The sequence below is a fragment of the Passer domesticus genome, chromosome 14 (assembly GCF_036417665.1).
Source record: "Passer domesticus isolate bPasDom1 chromosome 14, bPasDom1.hap1, whole genome shotgun sequence".
In the NCBI taxonomy this organism is placed as follows: domain Eukaryota; kingdom Metazoa; phylum Chordata; class Aves; order Passeriformes; family Passeridae; genus Passer; species Passer domesticus.
The window spans coordinates 19,288,458-19,307,147 of NC_087487.1; the positions used below are offsets into that span (position 1 = coordinate 19,288,458).

General features: G+C 49.7%; 1 long non-coding RNA gene across 1 annotated transcript; it reads left to right on the forward strand.

Moving 5' to 3' along the window:
- The first annotated feature begins 914 nt into the window (after positions 1-914).
- Positions 915-15,197, forward strand: LOC135280786 (uncharacterized). The gene is made up of 7 exons (XR_010347627.1): positions 915-1,200; positions 5,084-5,322; positions 5,932-6,169; positions 7,034-7,581; positions 9,154-11,893; positions 12,034-12,582; positions 13,062-15,197. It is a non-coding gene; the product is annotated as an uncharacterized LOC135280786 (long non-coding RNA).
- The last annotated feature ends 3,493 nt before the right edge of the window (positions 15,198-18,690 follow it).

An 18,690-nucleotide genomic window follows, 5' to 3' on the forward strand; every position in this document is an offset into this window, starting at 1 on the left:
AGAGTGAATTAAACTTCACTGGCAGAATGAGGGAAAGGCTTCAAATTTTTTATAGATTTTTAAAAAAATATTTTTTGTCGTTGTTTAGTCTCAAAATAGTTGAATGTGATAACAGCCCCTGAAAATAAACAGCCGGAGCCAGGATTTTTAAATAATTAAAGCAGGAAGGAGCCTGGAGCGCCTGTGCGTGAGGAATTGGGAATGGGGGAAGCAGAAGGTCTGCTGGCCGCAGCGGATGGCGCTGCTCGTTCGGGCCGGTGGCGGAGCAGAGCCGAGGAGCGGCTGGCCCGGGCTGGTCCATATGCTGTCCCGCTGTCCCCCCGTGTCCCGCTGTCCCCCCGTGTCCCGCTGTCCCCCGTGGCTCTGGGGACAGAGCGGAGCTGGCAGCGCCTCGGGGGTGCGGACACCGGAGACCCCCGGGAATCCCCAGCAGGGATTTTCCCCTTTGGGAAGCGCTCGGAGCCATCCCGCCGGTGCTGGGGTTGAATTCCGGGGTTTTTCCCGGCGGGAGGCGATCCCGGGCCCGGGGGTGCCCTCAGGAGCGTCTCCAGCAGCGATGCCAAGTGCCGGCTTTAAACATGGGTGGGAATGGATGGGATAAATGGGAATGTGCCACCGGGCACCGGGCGTGTCCCAAACCTCTGCTGCTGCCCGTGTGGATGAGTTTTAGATGGATATTGGGATGGAATTGTTCCCTGCGAGGGTGGGACGGAATTCCCAGAGCAGCCTGGCTGCCCCTGGATCCCGAGGCAGGACGGAGCGCCCTGGGAGGGTGGCAGGTGTCCCTGCCCGTGGCAGGGGTGGCACTGGACGGGCTCTAAGCTCCTTGCCACCCCAATTCCCGATTCCAGGAAGGCGCCAGGAGGTGGCGGCCGCGGCGCCGCTCAGCCCCGCGCTGTCCCCGAGCCGCTGCCAGCGGGGCTCTGGGCTCCTGCCCCGGCAGTGCCCGGGCTGCCCCTGGGGGCACGGGCTGCCACATCTGCCCTCCCGAGGAGCCTGTCCCCGTGTCTGGGATGTGCCGGCACTGCCGCGGCTCCCAGCTCGCTGTCCCCGCACCAGGGTGGCAGACAGGCACAGCACCGCTCCCGCTGCCGGCTGCACTCTGTGCCCCGGCCACTTCTGCTGCTCCTTCCTCTATCCAGTCCCCAAATCAGCGCTTTGGCCACGAGGATCCTGCGGGCGCTGTGCCCAAGCTCCGAGGTAAATAACCCCGATGTCCCTTGCTGCCCCCCGAGCGCTCGGGAGCCCGGGAGGCGGCACTGGCTGTGCCCAGCCCCGGCCCCTTGGGGACGCATCCCAGCAGGATCTGCTCCATCCCCTTCCCAGGGCGTCCTCTGGGCATCTCCTCCTCTCCCACACCAAAGCTGCGAGCTCCAGGGGCTTTATCCCAGCCCAGCGCTGCTGTGACCCTTTGGGGCTGATCCCGTGGTCCCACAGGGCTGTGGCAGATTCCCGGGATCCTGGCCACCCTGTCCAAGCAGGACCTGGAGGATTCAGCTGTGGCCAAAATGTGCCGTGAGCTGTGGCTGCCTGCAAATCCAAAAAGCTCTTTCCTGGGAAAATCCCAGCTGTCTCAGGGTCTGGCTGGGGACAAGGTGATGTTCAGTCCTTGCCTGGCTGGAGGTTCCTCCTGCCTTCTCTTCTTTTTTTTTTTGGGAAACCCGTTTAATTTGAGTGATGATGTGTGTAGCTGGTGTCCTTTGGGTTGAAATCTGGCATTTTAGGGGTGAGTGTGAGCAGGACAGCGAGGAGCTGTGCATGAACAGGGGTGTCCACGTGTGAGGAGAGGTGGCTTTAATTAAATTGGTTCAATTTTGGGTGCTAACATGACTTTGTGTGTGTTGCTCTGCTGTGAGAAGGGAGTGAGCAGAGCAGCCCTGCCTTGCTTGCAGACTCACTTTTATTTTCACACAGCAAAGTGAAACCCTGTGATTCTCCTGGAAATCGAAACCACATTTTCCTGGGGTTTTTTTGCCCCTCAAAAGCTGACAATCCCTCCCTTTGATCTCCTTTCTGCCTCTTAACAAAGTTGTGGGATCTCCTTTTGGAGGGATTGTTTTGGAGATCTTGCACCTTAAGGTGCAATCATAAAATCTTATTTGCGTCTTATTTGATGTTATTTTGGAGAAATCCAGGCTGAGCAGCTCCTCCTGCCCTCCCAAGGGGGTGTTGCAGTCCCCCACCCCTGGGTGGCTCCTGTCCCTCCTGCCCCTGCAGGTGAGGGCTGAGTGGGGGCAGGATCCCCTCCCCGACCCCCTGGCACGGGTGGGAATTCCTCCAGAACTCCTGCCCAGGAGGAAAACCCTTTGGAAGAGGCCAGGAGCACTTTTTGGGAGCTGCCCTGGCTCTGGAGTGGAGCTCAGCCTTGGGCTGGAGGGCCATGAATGTCACCTTGGCCAGCCCTGGCTCGCAGGGGCCCTGCCAAGTCTGGCACGTTTAATGTGCTCCTTTCCCAGGCGTTCCTGGATTTATGGCTCCGCTCAGCCCGCGCGGAAAGCTCCCTCCAGAGGGTCACTCCACGCCACAACCTCTGTGGGCTCCCTGGAGGAAGCTGATGTGCTATTCCCTGGAAGATTTCCCCCTGAACAGGGCGTTTAGGCTGGATTTGGTGGGAATTTGGGCTTTGGAAGCTGGCAGGAGATCAGGAGATGTCTCTGGTGATTCTGTCTGAAGTTGGGGCTCTTACTCTGCTGCCTGCTCTAAAGGCTTCCTTGTTTTCGGGTGGGATGGATTTGGGAACGTGCTAATTGTGTAAAAATGAAAGAAAAAGAGGGGGGAAAAAGGAGAAATATGGGAGAAAATGGATTTTAGCGATGCCTGCACCACACTGGGGAGCACATTTGGAGCTGGTTACCATCTGCAGCACGTGGCCAAAGCAAACACCACCAGCCCGGCCAGCTTTGGCTGCGTGAGTGCCATAAACCATTGCAAGGGCATCCAGACTAGCACAGCCCTGGAACCGCTTCCAGGATTAGGTCTCACTCCCTTGAAAAATAAACCTTGGCAAGAGCTCCGTTCTCCCCAATAAAAATTCCATTTTCACAGCCCCAATCAAGTTTTCCAGAGCCGTGGTCCAAACGAGAAACTGCACACAGCATCTCTGACCCGGGAGAAGGAGATGGAGCCTTGCATTTCAAGCTGTGCCAGGCTGGAAATTTCCAGAGTTCTCGGGGTCTCGCCCGTGGCAGAGCTGTGGAGTGTCCCAGGAAATCTGCTCCTGGCACAGCAAAGCTCTGCCACAACCAAATTCCTGCTCCCAGGTGGGTGAGGCTCCTCGGCAGGGCTCCTCAGGGAGAGCTGGGATTGTCCAGCCTGGATGGAGAAGAGAAGGTTCTGGAATATCTCAGAGCCCTTCCAGGGCCTGACAGGCTCCAGGAGAGCTGGGGAGGGACTGGGGATGAGGGATGGAGGGACAGGACACAGGGAATGGCTTCACATTGGAAAATGGGAAATTTGGGGGGGGATTTTGGGAATTAGGAATTGTTCCCTGGGAGGGTGGGGAGGGGCTGGGATGGAATTCTCAGAGGAGCCGGGGCTGCCCCTGGATGTTCCCAAGACCTGGCTGGACATTGGGGCTCGGAGCAGCCTGGGATGGTGGAAGGAGCCCCTGCCCATGGAACTGGCCAGTTCCAGAATTCCATGATTCCATGAACTTGTCCCTTGGGTCTGTCTGTGAAGGGAGGATCCACACCACGCTGGATCTCTGTGTCTGAAGATGCCCAGAAACAAAAACCCGGGTGAGGCTGGGGCTGAAATGCTCAGGTGGGCTCCCAGTCGTGGCAGCACGCTGGATTCTGTGGCACCAGGGGGTCCAGAACACCTTTCATGGAGCTCTGGGCAGGGGAACAACGTGTAAAAACAACAGATGTGGCAAATCTCATTCTGAGAGCTCGCCGGGCTCGGTTTTGTGAGAACAATAGGCTGGGTTTAAATTGCTTTGGTTTTTTTCTCCAAGAAAACCTCCATGGGCAAAGAAATTATTGAAAGAAGGGAAAAAAGGCTAAAAGGGCAGATGGGGATTTGCCTAAAGGGAGCTGAGATGGGGAGGAGGGTTGAGCCTTGGAGAGCTCCTTGGTACCTGCAGGGAGATTTTCCTTCCAAATTCCTGGGATGGATCCCAAGGGAATGAGGTAATCCAGTGTCCCATGAGCAACTGTCCTTCTGGGACATCCCTGTGGAATTGTGGCACTGCCTGAGGCTGGAAATGCAGGATGTGGCTGGGGGTGTGATTCCATCCCCATCTGTCAGAGCTGGGCAGTTCTCTCTGCTCATGGGGCACTTTTCTTTATCTCTCCCACAGCCAATCCTCCCTCCAGGAGATCTCTGCTGTTCATGGGCCATTAATTATTAATTATCTTCTGTTCATGGCCAGGGAGTGTCCCTGCATGGCTGATCAAATTCCAGCATCCCATTGGGTGATGCTCCGCCCAGGGGAGGAGCCAAGCATTCCTGCCTGGATACAATCTGAGGTTTGGGACACCAGAGAGAGCCTTTTCCCACTGCATTCCCAGAGGAGCAGCTTTCTTCATCCCTGCATTCCCACAGGAACACCAGGCCCATCTCCAGCAGCCCTGGAGCTGCAGAGGAAAACTCCCCCCTTGTGCAGGATCCCTGCTCCAGCAGAAGCACAGCTGGCACTGCAGGAGGGCTGAGCCCCCATGGGATGGGACTGTGCCACCACCCTGACCCACAGGGGCAGCTCCTAAACTGACTCAGGCTGTGTTGGTTTGTATTGCTGCATTTTTAATTTTAATTTTTATTTATTTTAATTTTTCCTAGTGAAGAACTGCCATTCCTACTCCCACATCTTTGCCCGAGAGCCCCTTCATTTCCAAATCACAATAACTCAGAGGGAGGGGTTTACATTTTCCATTTTGGGGGAGGCTCCTGCCCTCCTCAGCAGCCACCTGTCCTTCCAGACCAGGACAGGCACCTGGGGACACGGCTGGCACTGCCAGGTTGGTGCCTGGACCGTTCCTGGAGGGATTTTCCAGCCTAATGATTCCTCCTGGACCCTTCTGCAGGTTTGGGATGAGCTGGGGTACAGCAGGGGATGACTGTGGCTGTGTCCATGTTTTCCCAGGGTTTTCCAGGCTGGCCTGGCTCTGCAGCTCCTCGGAGGGGCTGGAAGCAGCGGTGTGGATTTTCCCCTGCTGGGGCAGCAGAGCAGAAGGGATGCGCTGTGCCTGCCTGGCTGATAACGAGGAACAAACTCAATTAACCACCACCAAACCCCTCTTCTTGCCGTGGGACACGGAGTCCTGAGCACCTCAAACCACACCCAGCCCTTCAGACCACGGCAATAATGGGATATTGCTGCAGGTTGGGTGCTTCTTTTCTTTTAAACACCCTTTTTTTTTTTTTTTTTTTGTTTTAAACCCCTTTTTTTCTGTTTTAAACCCCTTTCCTGGCCATCATTTCACAGCTGGTTTTTACTTGGACACATGGGAACACCCCTGGTACAGCAGGTCCGTCACAACCCCGCTTCCCAGAGGGGAATTTGGCCTCAAGTCTGCTCCAGGATGTGCCATTAATCCATAATTTATTGTTTGGGAGAGCCCAGATGTGAGCACAGGAGCAGCCACTCCACAGCAATTTTGGCCAAGAGGTGCCAATTATTTCTTGGTACCATTTGAAAGAATTTTGGGTCCCCAGATGGGAGAGAACTGCAGGACATCTTCAATGGGAAGGGAAAAAACAGTGCTAACAGTCTGTCTTTATTAGCAGAGAAAAGAAAGATATTTTAGCTAAAGGCTTCCAACTTGAAAAAAAAAAAAAAAGGAAAAAAAGAGGAAAATTCAACTGAGAGAGAGAAGTTACTGTTTTGAAAGAGTTCACTGGGTGGAGACATCAAACAGAAAGGATCTTGTGTAATTCTGCTTTTTTGGTCTAATGCTAAATTCACCCCTTTATTCCTTGGCTTCCCCACAGGGAGATGGCTGAGGAATGCTCAGGGAAAAGCTGATTTTGGAGAGGCTGGAAGCACGAGGCACCTCCCGGGATCGGCCCCAGCCACTGCTGTCCCTCATTCTTGTCCAGACACTGATATTCCCGAGCTCTTCCCGCCCTCCAAGTCCTCTGCAAGTGTTAAGTATGTTTTTGCATCCAGCAAATGGAACAATAACAGAGGACTTAATTTTCCCATCTGTCAACTCATCCCGAACAAATTGTACGTCTTTCTCTTCGGAGTGAAATCTCAGCTAAATTAAAAGCTTTAGTGTTCATTTTCATGTAGCAGAGGTTCTGGAGGAAATTCTGTCATCACATTTCTGCCTGGTTTTTGGTCTTTTTTTTTTTTTTTTTTTTTTTTTCTATTTTCTTTTTTAACTGTGTTACGAATGATGGATGGTTTGTTTTTGGAACTCGGGTGTTGGCTCTGTCTGAGGTGCCCAGCTTTAAACTGTGCTGCCCCAAAGTAACACTGAACAGGTTGAAGCCAGAATTTCATGGAATTCTGGAAGCATTTGGGCTGGAGGGACCTTAAATCCCATCCAGTGCCATGGCAGGGACACCTTCCACTGTCCCAGGGGGCTCCAGCCCGGCCTTGGGCACTGCCAGGGATCCAGGGCAGCCACAGCTGTTCTGGGAATTCCAGCCCAGCCCCTCCAGAGAACAATTCCTTCCCAAAATCCCATTTCCCCCTGCCCCCTGGCACTGGGAATCATTCCCTGTGTCCGGTGCCTCTCCTGGAGCAGCTTTGGGCTCTACCAGGAGCCTCCTTCTCTTCTCCAGGCTGAATTTTTGGGGCACAAACGCTGTGTCAAGGAAATCCAGGGTGAGGTTTTTTTGGAGATATTCCTGAGCTGCTGCAGAGCCCAAGGGCCACGAGCCTGTGGTGACACCAGAGGTGCCACCTGCCCTGCTGAGGGCACGGCCAGGCCAGGGAGTGCTGCTCCCTTCCCCTCTGACCCGGGGCTGCAGCAGGGGGTGGCACAGGGGGCGTTTGGGGTGTCCCAAGAGGGGTTTGGGGTGGCACAAGAGGCATTTTGGGTGCAGAAACCCCCTTTTCTCTCAGAGTTTTCTTTCTTTGCAGATGCCATCTGTCCTGTCCCTCCTGCTGTCCCAACTTCACCCAGCTGGCCGGCTCAGATAAGGGCTCCAGGGGCAGATAAGAAGTTCTTTCCCTTCTCCTCCCTCTTCTGGAGCAGCAGCAAATGGTGAGGCTGAGCTTTCACAGCCCTTAAACACCCAGGAAAGTGAAACTAATCCCAGGCTCTGGGAAAAACATTTGTCAACGCAAATCCCTGGTGAGAGAAGTGAAATGATAGCAAAAAACAAGTTGGTTGCCCTTCTCCTCAGCAGCCCTGAGCCACCCTTGAGGTTCCAGGGCAGGGTCACCTGGAGCAAAAGCCAGTTCTGTGATGTGGCAAAGACACACCCTGCAGGACACAGGTTGGAATTGGGCTCCGGAGCCGTTTCCATGGGAAAACAAACGGGTTTCTGTGACAGCGCAGAGCAAGTGCCGGCTCCGGGCTAGGAACTCTCTCCAGCCCGTGCTAAGTGCAGGATGTTCCTCACCAGGTCCCTCCAAGCCAGCAGCTGCTTTTCCCACCCTTCCCCATCAGGCAGCTTGAGTGCAAGGTGGTGACAAGCCCCAGAAAATTGGGAGAATTTCAGGGCAAATCAATGACTTCTCCTCCGTGCCTGGTGCTTGTCCCTCAGAGAGGCATTCCCAGGGGTTATCCATGGATGCAGCAGGAAGCAGGGGCAGGAATCCTGAGGAGCTGTGGGAAGTGCCCCACACCGATGATGAAGGAGAAGAGTGATGCCTTGGGCTGAGCTGGAGCAGAGGCTGGGCAGAGCTACAGAACAAAGCAGGGATTGATTCCAAGGATCTCCTCCATGGATGCACCTTGGGCAGCAGCAGAGCCCAGCCAGGGCTGCACCCAGGATGAACCCAAATGGCCCCAAAATGCACGAGGGTCACGGCTCTGTCCCTGGGCTCAGCTCTGCTCCATGTGCACATTGCAGCTCAGTGCCCAATCCCACTGCAGCCCCTGCAGTCCCATCCTTGTTTTCCTCTCTTCATCCCACGGGCTTTGTGCTCCTGGGCTGAGATTTGGATCATCTGTCCTTGGTGCCCAGCTGGAGCAGGAATTGTTTTGTCTCCCTGCTCTGTGCAGAGCTCACCAACACTTCATGTGGAGCTCAGCACTGCACACTAAGGCAGCTCAGAACCTGAAAAATATAAAATCTACACCTGAGGCACCAGGAGGAGGGGCAGAGGCAGCTCGTGCCCGGCTCGGGGTGCTGGGAGCTGCTGGAGCCCCTGTCCAGGAGCAGGAGGAGCTCTGCAGCAGACCTGCAGCGGGTCAGGCTCAGGTGTTTGTTTTTGCGGGCAGGTGCCGATGTCAGGACGAGGGACGTGGCCACACAAGGGTCTGCCCTGCTGGGGTCACGGTGCCATCAGCAGCGTGAGAGCACACGGGAAGGGGCAGGAAAAGCTCCGGAGCGTGTGGGTCGGGGCTGCGCACAAAAGGCTCTTTGTGCCCAGGGCTGACAGTGAGAAATAAAGAGGAACCTGTTGAGCGAAGAGAGAAATGGAGGATCATGGAGAGAGCACATGGGGGGGAAAAGACCTTGGCTGTTTGTCTGGCTGTCAGTCTGGTCCGTCATTAAAGCGCTTCACTTAAATTAAATTTAGAAAAAAATTAAAATACAAAAAAACTCTTAAAACTGTAATCCTAGAAACTAAAACTTCAACACAAAATTTAATAAAAAACCTTAAAAAAAAAAGCTTCTAAACTTAAAGATTAAAATATAGAAATTTATAATTTAAAATAAAACAATGTTAAACTACATAAAAAATATTTTAAAATGTAAAAAATAAAATAACTACAAAAATAAACAAAAAATAGAAATCCAATGCCATATAAATATTATATATCATAAAATTATATAAATATAAACATTATATTAATATATGTAATTAATATGCAATAATAATGTAATTGTAATAATAGCAATATGAAATATGTAATTATATAAATATAAGTCAATGTAAAAATATATATATAAGTCAATATATAAATATTATATATATTATGAATTAAAATAGAATAAATTTATATATAATAACACAATTAAGTAAAAAACCTTGGACTGTAACACAAATATAAGATCAAAACTCAGCCTCTGTTTTTTCCTTAGCAGAGGTGCTCTGGCTCGCAGCCAGCCGGGAGGCGTCGGGACAGAATCCATGTTTGCAAACCCCTCTGATGGCAGCAGCCAGGCTCAGCCCCGTGCCTGCCCATAAATCCAGGACACAAAGAAACGCCGGTAACAAAACGCCTGTAACTCAGCAAAGCTCCTGGAAGGAGCCCAAAAGCCGTGTCTAATGCTAATAATAAGCGTATTTCCCAAAGGTAACATTTGATTTCTCTCCAAAACGAAACATTTTTGAAGCTCTGCCTGGTTGGGGTTGTATGGGAGATTAACTGGGGCGCTTTAATGTGTGGCTGAGTTTGTAAAGCCTTCAGCCAGCTCTGGAGGAGCTGCCCCATCCTGACAAGACCCAAAACCACTTCCCAGATAATGTGGTGTTTTCCACAGCGAGCCTGGAAAAATCCAGGGAAGGGCTTTGGGTTTGTGGCACGCACATCTGGCGAGCCAGAGCCCGGAGCGGCGAGCGCAGAGCGCGCTGACCAGAAATATTTGTGCTGAGCATCGATGGGCTGCCCAAAATGACCTCCAGAGCCCGTGCAGAGCTCCGAGGGTTTCCAAAAAATCCATCCCAGCCCATTATGTGCTGGAATGCATCCGGGTGCACCATGCCTGGAGCCTCTGCTAGGGAGAGCGATGGAAACGGGTGGGATTTGGGATAAATCAGGCTGGTGGAGGGGGGAAATCACGACAGAATGCTGTCCCGTTTTGTTTCTTTATCTTGATTTCTTTATCTTGGTTTCTTTATCTTGGTTTCTGTATCTTTCCAGCTGGGGGAGGGGAGCCCCAGAGGGAGCGGGCCCTGGCTGCCCCGCCAGCGTTCGCAATCAATGCAGATAATGCACTTGGAAGTGCTCTCTCCTCTACTGGTTTTCCGTAAATCGCTGGGCACAGCTTCCCAGTGATAATGGCAGAGCTGCGCCTGTGCCAGCACGGATTGAGCTCCAAGTGAAAAAGGAGAGTGCAGTTCCTTGGGATGGTTTAGTCTGGGAGCTCCCCCCGGGGTTCCACCTCTTCTTCCCGTGGAACAGAGCGTTCCTCCCTTCCCTGGAGTTTATCCCAAAGACACAACAAACCCAAACATCCTCCTCCTCCTCCTCCTCCTGGAAGTGCTGCTCAGGGAGGTCTGGAGTCCCCAGCCCTGGATGCTGAGCTTCCAGAATCCTGGAATGGTTGGGCTTGGAAGGCACCTCAAAGCTCTCCACATCGTCCCAGGTGTCCAAGGAATTCTGGATGTGGCACTCAGGTGACAAGGTGGGGATGGGGCACAGCCTGGACTCCATCACCTCAGAGGGCTTTTCCACCCTCAGGGATTCTGGAATTCCTGCTCACCAACCAGAGCCTTTTTCCAAGCACTGCTCTTCCCTCCCCCTTGCCATCCTGATTTTCCACCCTGGTGGTGGGTGATACATTCCCAGAACAGCTGGATTAGGCCTAGGGCCCAATTAGCCTCATTGAAAATAGAAAATAATAATTAATCATTAAAAATACAAACTAATAATTCCTTGTTCCAAGTTTTCCATGGACAGCCCTGCCAGGGATTGAGTGCCTGATGCTGGAGTGGGGCTCAGCTTTTCTTTTAATGCTATTTTTTAACTGGAGGCAGCTCTGTTGATGTGATTTGGGAGGGAAATTTTTGGGACTCAGTGACCTTGGAGGGCTTGTCCAACCTCAGGGATTCTGGAATTCCTGCTCACCAACCAGAGCCTTTTTCCAAGCACTGCTCTTCCCTCCCCCTTTGCCATCCTGATTTTTCACCCTGGTTGTGGTGGATTAGGCTTAGGGTCCAATTAACTAGATTAAAATAGGTCTAGTGATTTAGTTTAAAAGTATAAACTAACAATTCCTCATTAAAAATATCAACAAATAGTTCCTCATCCAGAATATAAATTAAGAATTCCTCGTTCCAAGTTGGTTTTCCATGGACAGCCCCAGCAGGGATTGAGTGCCTGATTCTGGAGCTGGGGTTCAGCTTTTTTTTAAATACTGTTTTTTTAACTGGAGGCAGCTCTATTTGTCCATGCTTTGGGAGAGTAATTTAATGGGTAAATATAATCTTTATTAATATTTTCTTTGTTAACTCATTGATGTTGGTAAAGAGCTTTGAAGATGAAAGCGCTGTGTGCAATAAATATTAACGTTATTCCAACTTATTTGAATGTTGCCAGCATTCCAGCTCCAACATCTTTCATCCAAGAATCTCAAAGTGCTTTTCCAAATGTTAATTAATTTCCTCTCAGCAGTCCAGGGAGACACCTTTTATCAGCAGCATCTTCCTTTCCCCAAGGAGTTGTTCCGAGCGCATTTTACCCCGCGGATTTGGGCAAGCTCAGGGAATGTGGCAGGAGTTTTTTGGGATTGATCCAAGAATTCCAGCCTCCCTCCCGTTCTCCCAGCCCTGCTGCCTGACAGCATTCCCTTCCTGGGAGTGGGGTGTGACTCTCAGCTGCTTTATTGGTGGCTCTTGAAAGGAAAAACCCGGGCAAGGATCACAAGCCCCACCCAGGGCAGGGGAGGAAATGAAACTCTTCCAGATCAGGATGATCCCAATCAGAAATCCACAAATTTTCAGGATTTTCTGTGTGCAGGAGGAAATCTTGATGAGCAGTTGAGTCAGAATGTTGTAATTCTTGCTTAAAAGATGATTAAAATGCAAGTATTTTCTGAAATGCAGCATAGGTGAAGATCTGAGGTGAAGGAAATGAAACTCTTCCAAATCAGGATGATCCTGGTAAGGGATCCACCAATTCTCAAGATTTTGGTGTTTCATTTTTTGATTTTTCAGGAGGAGATCTTGACGGGGTGTTGAGTCAGCATCCCGTCATTCTTACTTAGAAGACCATTAAAATGGAAATATTTTCTGAAATGCAGCACAGGGGAGGATCTGAGCTAAAGGAAATGAAAATCTTCCAAATCAGGATGATCACAGCCAGAAATCCACAAATTTTCAGGATTTTTGATCTGCAGGAGGAAATCTTGATGGGATGTTGAGTCAGGATCTCATAATTCTTATTTGAAAGACCATTAAAGTGGAAATATTTTCTCAGGTGAAGATCTGAGCTGAAGGAAATGGAACTCTTCCAAATCAGGATGATCCCAGTAAGAGATCCACCAATTTCCAGGATTTTAATGTTTCATTTTTTGATTTTTCAGGAGGAAATCTTGATGGGGTGTTGAGTAGAATCTCATAATAATTCCTATTTAAGGGAAGATTAAAATGGAAGTATTTTCTCAAATGCAGCACAGGTGAAGAAGATCTGAGCTGAAGGAAATGAAATTCTTCCAAATCAGGATGATCACAGCCAGGAATCCATGAATTTTCAGGATTTTTGATCTGCAGGAGGAAATCTTGATGGGATGTTGAGTCAGGATCTCGTAATTCTTATTTGAAAGACCATTAAAGTGGAAATATTTTCTCAGGTGAAGATCTGAGCTGAAGGAAATGGAACTCTTCCAAATCAGGATGATCCCAGTAAGAGATCCACCAATTTCCAGGATTTTAATGTTTCATTTTTTGATTTTTCAGGAGGAAATCTTGATGGGGTGTTGAGTAGAATCTCATAATAATTCCTATTTAAGGGAAGATTAAAAAGGAAATATTTTCTCAAATGCAGCACAGGTGAAGAAGATCTGAGCTGAAGGAAATGAAATTCTTCCAAATCAGGATGATCACAGCCAGGAACCCATGAATTTTCAGGATTTTTGATCTGCAGGAGGAAATCTTGATGGGATGTTGAGTCAGGATCTCGTAATTCTTATTTGAAAGGCTATTAAAGTGGAAATATTTTTTCAGGTGAAGATCTGAGCTGAAGGAAATGGAACTCTTCCAAATCAGGATGATCCTGGTAAGGGATCCACCAATTTCCAGGATTTTAATGTTTCATTTTTTGATTTTTCAGGAGGAAATCTTCATGGGATGTTGAGTCAGGATCTTGCAGTTCTTACTTGAAAGACCATTAAAATGGAAATATTTTCTGAAATGCAGCACAGATGGAGATCTGAGCTGCAGGGGAAATGCTGCAGGTGAAACTTCTCCTGAAAAACCCTCCCCAGTCCAGAGGTGAGTGAGTGATGAGCCAAAAAAAGAGGATTTCGAGACAACGTGACTCCAGCAGGCCATGAGAACAATGAGAAGTTCAAAAATAGCACTATTGACTGGTGGAAAAACAACATACATATAATTTTCAGGTAATTACTGCAGCATAATTAGCTGGGTTGTTTTCACATGAGCCATCTGAAATGAACTCTGCTCGCTGCTGGAGCTCAGCTTCATTTGCAGCATTCCCATGACTCAGGGGATGCTGGAAGGAGAGGGATTGGGGGAAAAATGAAGATTTTTTTCCTAGCTGAGCCCATCTCGGGGCACAGCCTGGCTGCTGCTGCTTTATCCTGAGTTTATCCTGCTTTTTAGGAAAAAAAAAAAAAGGAAATTTGGAGCAAAATCTACTCTATAGGAATTCCATGTGTGGGCCATAATGGGAATTATAGGACAGGAAAGAGACTCGAATTGGAACAGGCCTTTTTCTAGATCACTCTCTGGGAAAAATGATTATAAATTCAGATTACATGAAAATATCAGTATTTTACATGCACTGTGTGAGTGGAGGGATGGGGGAACATCCTAAGGACTCGCTCCCCAAGTTCTGGAAAATGTGAATTATTTTTATTTCCTTGTTTTATTGCCACAGGCTTTGCTTATGAAGAATCATTTACTATCTGTAGAAACAACTGACTTAAGCACTGGGGCCTTAAAAAACCACTTTTAATTGGAATGAGAGAGTTCCTCCCAGTGAAACCCTGGGTTTGTTGATGCTGGAAGTCTGGAGAGTGCAATTAAAAGCCTCCCTCACCTCTGTGATGATATTTTGGAAATAAATGCAGTTTTCTGGAGTTCTTCTCCTCAGGTTTGAGTAGTTTTTGGCCAATTTGGAGCTTCTGGAGGATCTGATGTTTTAAGTCTTGCCTGGCTTTCAATTTCTCAGCTCCCCGGGACCTGCTGTGGTTGCTTTTTTACTCTTTCTTCTCGTGTTGCATCCACAAATTATGAAAATGGGTGCTAATGACCCAAAAAAAAAAAAAATCCCAATTGTGATTCATGGAAATGGAATTTTGTTGACAAAAAAAAGGGGATTTAACTCGGCCAAAGGAAATGCTTTTCCAAGTGGAGATGAATATCTCAGGAATGACCATTTCTTCTCAGAGACAGAACTATTCCAGTTTTAATTTCAGAAAAAAAAATAAATAGAATAATTCAAATAAAAGCCCGGAGAAAAGCAAGCAGACCCACCCACCAGGCGTGGTTTTTGCAGGGAAAGAAGTGCCAGAAGTGAATTTTAGGTGAGTGAAACGCAGGTGAGGAGGATGCTGGGGCAGGAAACGCTGTCACCTCCCCTGGGCTGGCCACACCTCGTCCCAGTGCAGCCCAGCAGCTCCCCCAGTCCCGGAGTGCTTCGGCTTGGGAGGCACCTCCGGGCTCCCCTACTCCTCCTCGTCATCCCAGCTGTCCCCAGGTCTGCTCCCGAGGTCCCCAGGTGTCCCCAAACCCTGTCCAGGTGGCCCTTAGACCCCTCAACCCCATCCCCAATGTCCCCAGGTGTCCCCAGCCCTCATCCTGGTGTCCCCAGGATTCCCCAGGGCTGGTTTTGATAGCCCAGGCGTCCCCAGCCCTGTCCCCAGAGTGTCCTCAGGTGCCCCAGGTCTTGGTCTTGGTGTCCCTTAGACCCCCTCATCCCCATCCCCAATGTCCCCAAGTGTCCCCAGCCCTGGTCCTGGTGTCCCTAACCCTGTCCCCGATGTCCCCAACCCTGTCCCTGATGTCCCCAGGTGTCCCCACTGCTGTCCACAATGTCCCCAGCCCTGTCCAGGTGTCCCCCAACCTGTCCCCAGGTGTCCCTAACCCTGTCCCTGATGTCCCTCAGTGTCCCCAGCCCTGTTCCTGGTGACCCCACGTGTCCCCAGTCCTGGTCCTGGTGTCTCTGGGTGTCCCCAACCCTGTTCCAAACATTCCCAGGTGTTCCTCACCCTGTTCCCGATGTCCCCAGTGCTGTCCCAAATATCCCCAGGTGTCCCCAACCCTGTCCCCAGGTGTCCCCCCCTGTACTGCCCACACCAGTACAGGCATGCACGGGGGACTGGGGGATACTGGGGGACACTGGGAGCCGCTCCCACCCCAGGATCATCCCGAGAATGCAAATCCTGGCTGATTGTTGTGGCCATGGCCGTTGTCCTGTGGGGCTGGGGAGCGACAGGGGCCGGCATGGGAATTCTGGCACTCTGGGCTGGGAATACAGGTGGGAATTCTGTCATTCCAGGCTGGGAATAAGGGCTGGGAATTCTGTCACTCCAAACTGAGAATTCTGTCATTCCAGACTGGGAATAAGGGCTGGGAATTCTGTCACTCCAGGTTGGGAATCAGGGCTGGGAATTCTGTCACTCCAAACAGGGAATTCTGTCATTCCAGACTGAGAATAAGGGCTGGGAATTCTGTCATTCCAGGCTGGGAATTCTGTCATTCCAGGCTGAGAATACAGCTGGAATTCTGTCATTCCAGGTTGGGAATTCTGTCACTCCAGGCTGGGTATACAGCTGGGAATTCTGTCATTCCAGACTGGGAATACAGCTGGGAATTCTGTCATTGCAGGCCAGGAATACAGCTGGAATTCCATCATTCCAGGCTGGGAATTCCGTCATTGCAGGCCAGGAATACAGCTGGAATTCCATCACTCCAGGCTGGGAATTCTGCCACTGCAGGCCAGGAATACAGCTGGAATTCCATCACTCCAGGCTGGGAATTCCGTCATTGCAGGCCAGGAATACAGCTGGAATTCCATCATTCCAGGCTGGGAATTCTGTCATTGCAGGCCAGGAATACAGCTGGGAATTCCATCATTCCAGGCTGGGAATTCTGCCACTGCAGGCCAGGAATACAGCTGGAATTCCATCACTCCAGGCTGGGAATTCCGTCATTGCAGGCCAGGAATACAGCTGGAATTCCATCATTCCAGGCTGGGAATTCTGCCACTGCAGGCCAGGAATACAGCTGGAATTCCATCATTCCAGGCTGGGAATTCCGTCATTGCAGGCCAGGAATACAGCTGGAATTCCATCATTCCAGGCTGGGAATTCTGCCACTGCAGGCCAGCACAGGCAGGTCTGCAGTCCCAGGACGCGGCGGGCGATGCCAGTCGTGGCAGAGGTTTGAGGAATGGCAGCGAGCAGAGCAGAGCTGGTGCAGAGGCAGGGCGGGGTGTGAACTCCAGCAGTGTGAGCACAGCCTGGATGTCGGAGCAGGGAAACACCAGGGAGCAGGGAAATGAGGGATGTGGCACGCTGCTGCCTCATTAACAATCCCAGAAACTCATTTGCATGTGATTTCCACGGTGCCACTGCCGGGGCGACGTTCCCCAAATGCCCCAGGATCGCTCCCTAAATTCAGATTTGAGCTCCCCTCTGGGGGTTTTCACAGCACGGGCAGCAAAGTTTCCTTCCGAAGCAGCAGCCCTGGTTTGGGCCCAGGCTGGGAGAGGATGGAAACACAACATGATAGAATTTGGTCTGGTATTGCTCTTGGATGTGGATCTTGGGGAGATGTTTGTGCCAGCCCACTCCACATCGACTTCCTGCTCAGCACAAGGAGCCACATGTTGTTATAAAGTTAAAAATGGGTTTATTTTATCAGATATTGGCTATTCCATTGTCTTCTCGTGCAGCCAAGTAATTTTCACTGAAGTATTCCTCTTTCTGTCCCTCAGAAAAGGGTATTTCACACATTTCATGCCTGCAGCAACCTCAGCAATAAAGGGATTTTAAGGGCTTGGTTGTGTTTTCTATCAAGAAATAGTAACTGAGAGTCTCTCATTAAATCAGTTTTATTCAGGCTCAGAAATGCTCTTACATTACTTTTAAGCAAAGAGTAAATTTGCATTATTGGGCAAAGAGGGAATTCGTGGATACTCAGACTAATGAAAACAATATGGTCACAGAAAAAAATGCATATCTTTAAAAATATTATTGTGTCTGAACATGGCTTTGAGCATGTGAGTAATGTGGCACGATACATTTTTTTTGGGAAGTTACAGAAGAGGAAAATAAAAGAAATGGGGGGGTAGGAGACAGATTCTCAAGTCATTTATTTTACTGCAATAGGGCCAAAAGGGGGAAATGCAACTTTGGAAAATTGGGAATTGAAAATATCAAAATTTTGGAGGGTTGAGGGAAATCTTGATCTTTCATTTTCTCTCCCCACAGAGGTTAAAAATAAAAAAAAAATACCGTAGCTTTAGCTCAGAAGGAGGACAACTGGAGGATTGTTTTGGGGCTGTTCTCCCCTACTCCAGTTGCATCCCAGTATTTTCTTTTGGAAATGGAGAGAGAATGAAAGATTTAATTTTCGGACAGGTCTGAGCGCTGCCATCACTGCCACAGCTGGAGCCACTGAGAGCACCTCTGGAAATGACTGCGTGTTGACAAAGGCTTTTTTTGGCAATAAACCATCATCTGAGCCTCGGGAGCAGAGAGGAACGAAATTTCACTACATGTAAATAATAGCCTAAAAATAGAACTGCAGATTGTTTTTCTCATTAAGTTCCTTCTCCATCCTCCAGTATGTTCTGCACTGAAAAGGGAGTGACTATGAAAAAGCCCAAACTGAAACAAAAAATGAAGAGCCTGGCTGAGGTTTGGCTGTGAAAAACACTGGCAGGACCATTTTAAACCTGATTTTCTGTATCGCCTTTTTTAGTTTGCTTCCTTATTTTAATGCAGCTGAAGCCATTCTGGGGCTGTTTTATTTAAAGCAAGTTTTGAGAGAGGACGCTGTGGTTTATGGCCACGTGTCAAGTTTGATAGTGTTGTGCCATGATTTAGCAAAACACTTGAAGCACATGTCCACATCCCACTGAATTTGGTAGGAAGTGAAGAAGCAGAGGAAAAGCTGTTTGGCTGTGCAGCAGCCTCATTCAGGGGGAAAAAATACAAAAGTAATTGAAATAAACCAAGGATTTGTCTCCACACAATTACAGAGCTTTGAGGCCAAATTCCTTCAACTTGCAGTGAACTCATTGATCATATTGGATCGGGATTATGGCACGTGTTTAATAATTTCAAACGAAAGGGTTCTGCACTGGGCTGCTCAGACCACTGAAATAGACGGGCTAATTATGGGAGCCGTGGGCGTGCTGGAGTCATCTGACTTTTATTTTTTTTTAGCTATCTCACCCTGCCCCCTCCCCAAACCAGCCTTTCAGACACCGAGAGAAATCTTCATCACACGCAGGATTAGTGGAGTGCTGCTCATTTTCCGAGAGCTTCGTTTGAACGTGGCAGAGCTCCAGCAGAAGAGTGGCCATCGATGGAACGGGGATGAGGGATGAAGGAACAGGGGTGGCAGCCTGGAGTTCCCCCTGTTTTCTGCCAGGCTGGGGAAGATTTCTGGGTGAAAGGCTGGGAAATGAGAAGTTTGGAAAGAGATATGAGTGCTGTGCTTAGCACATCAGACTTCATTATATCCTCACCATGAACAGGATGCCA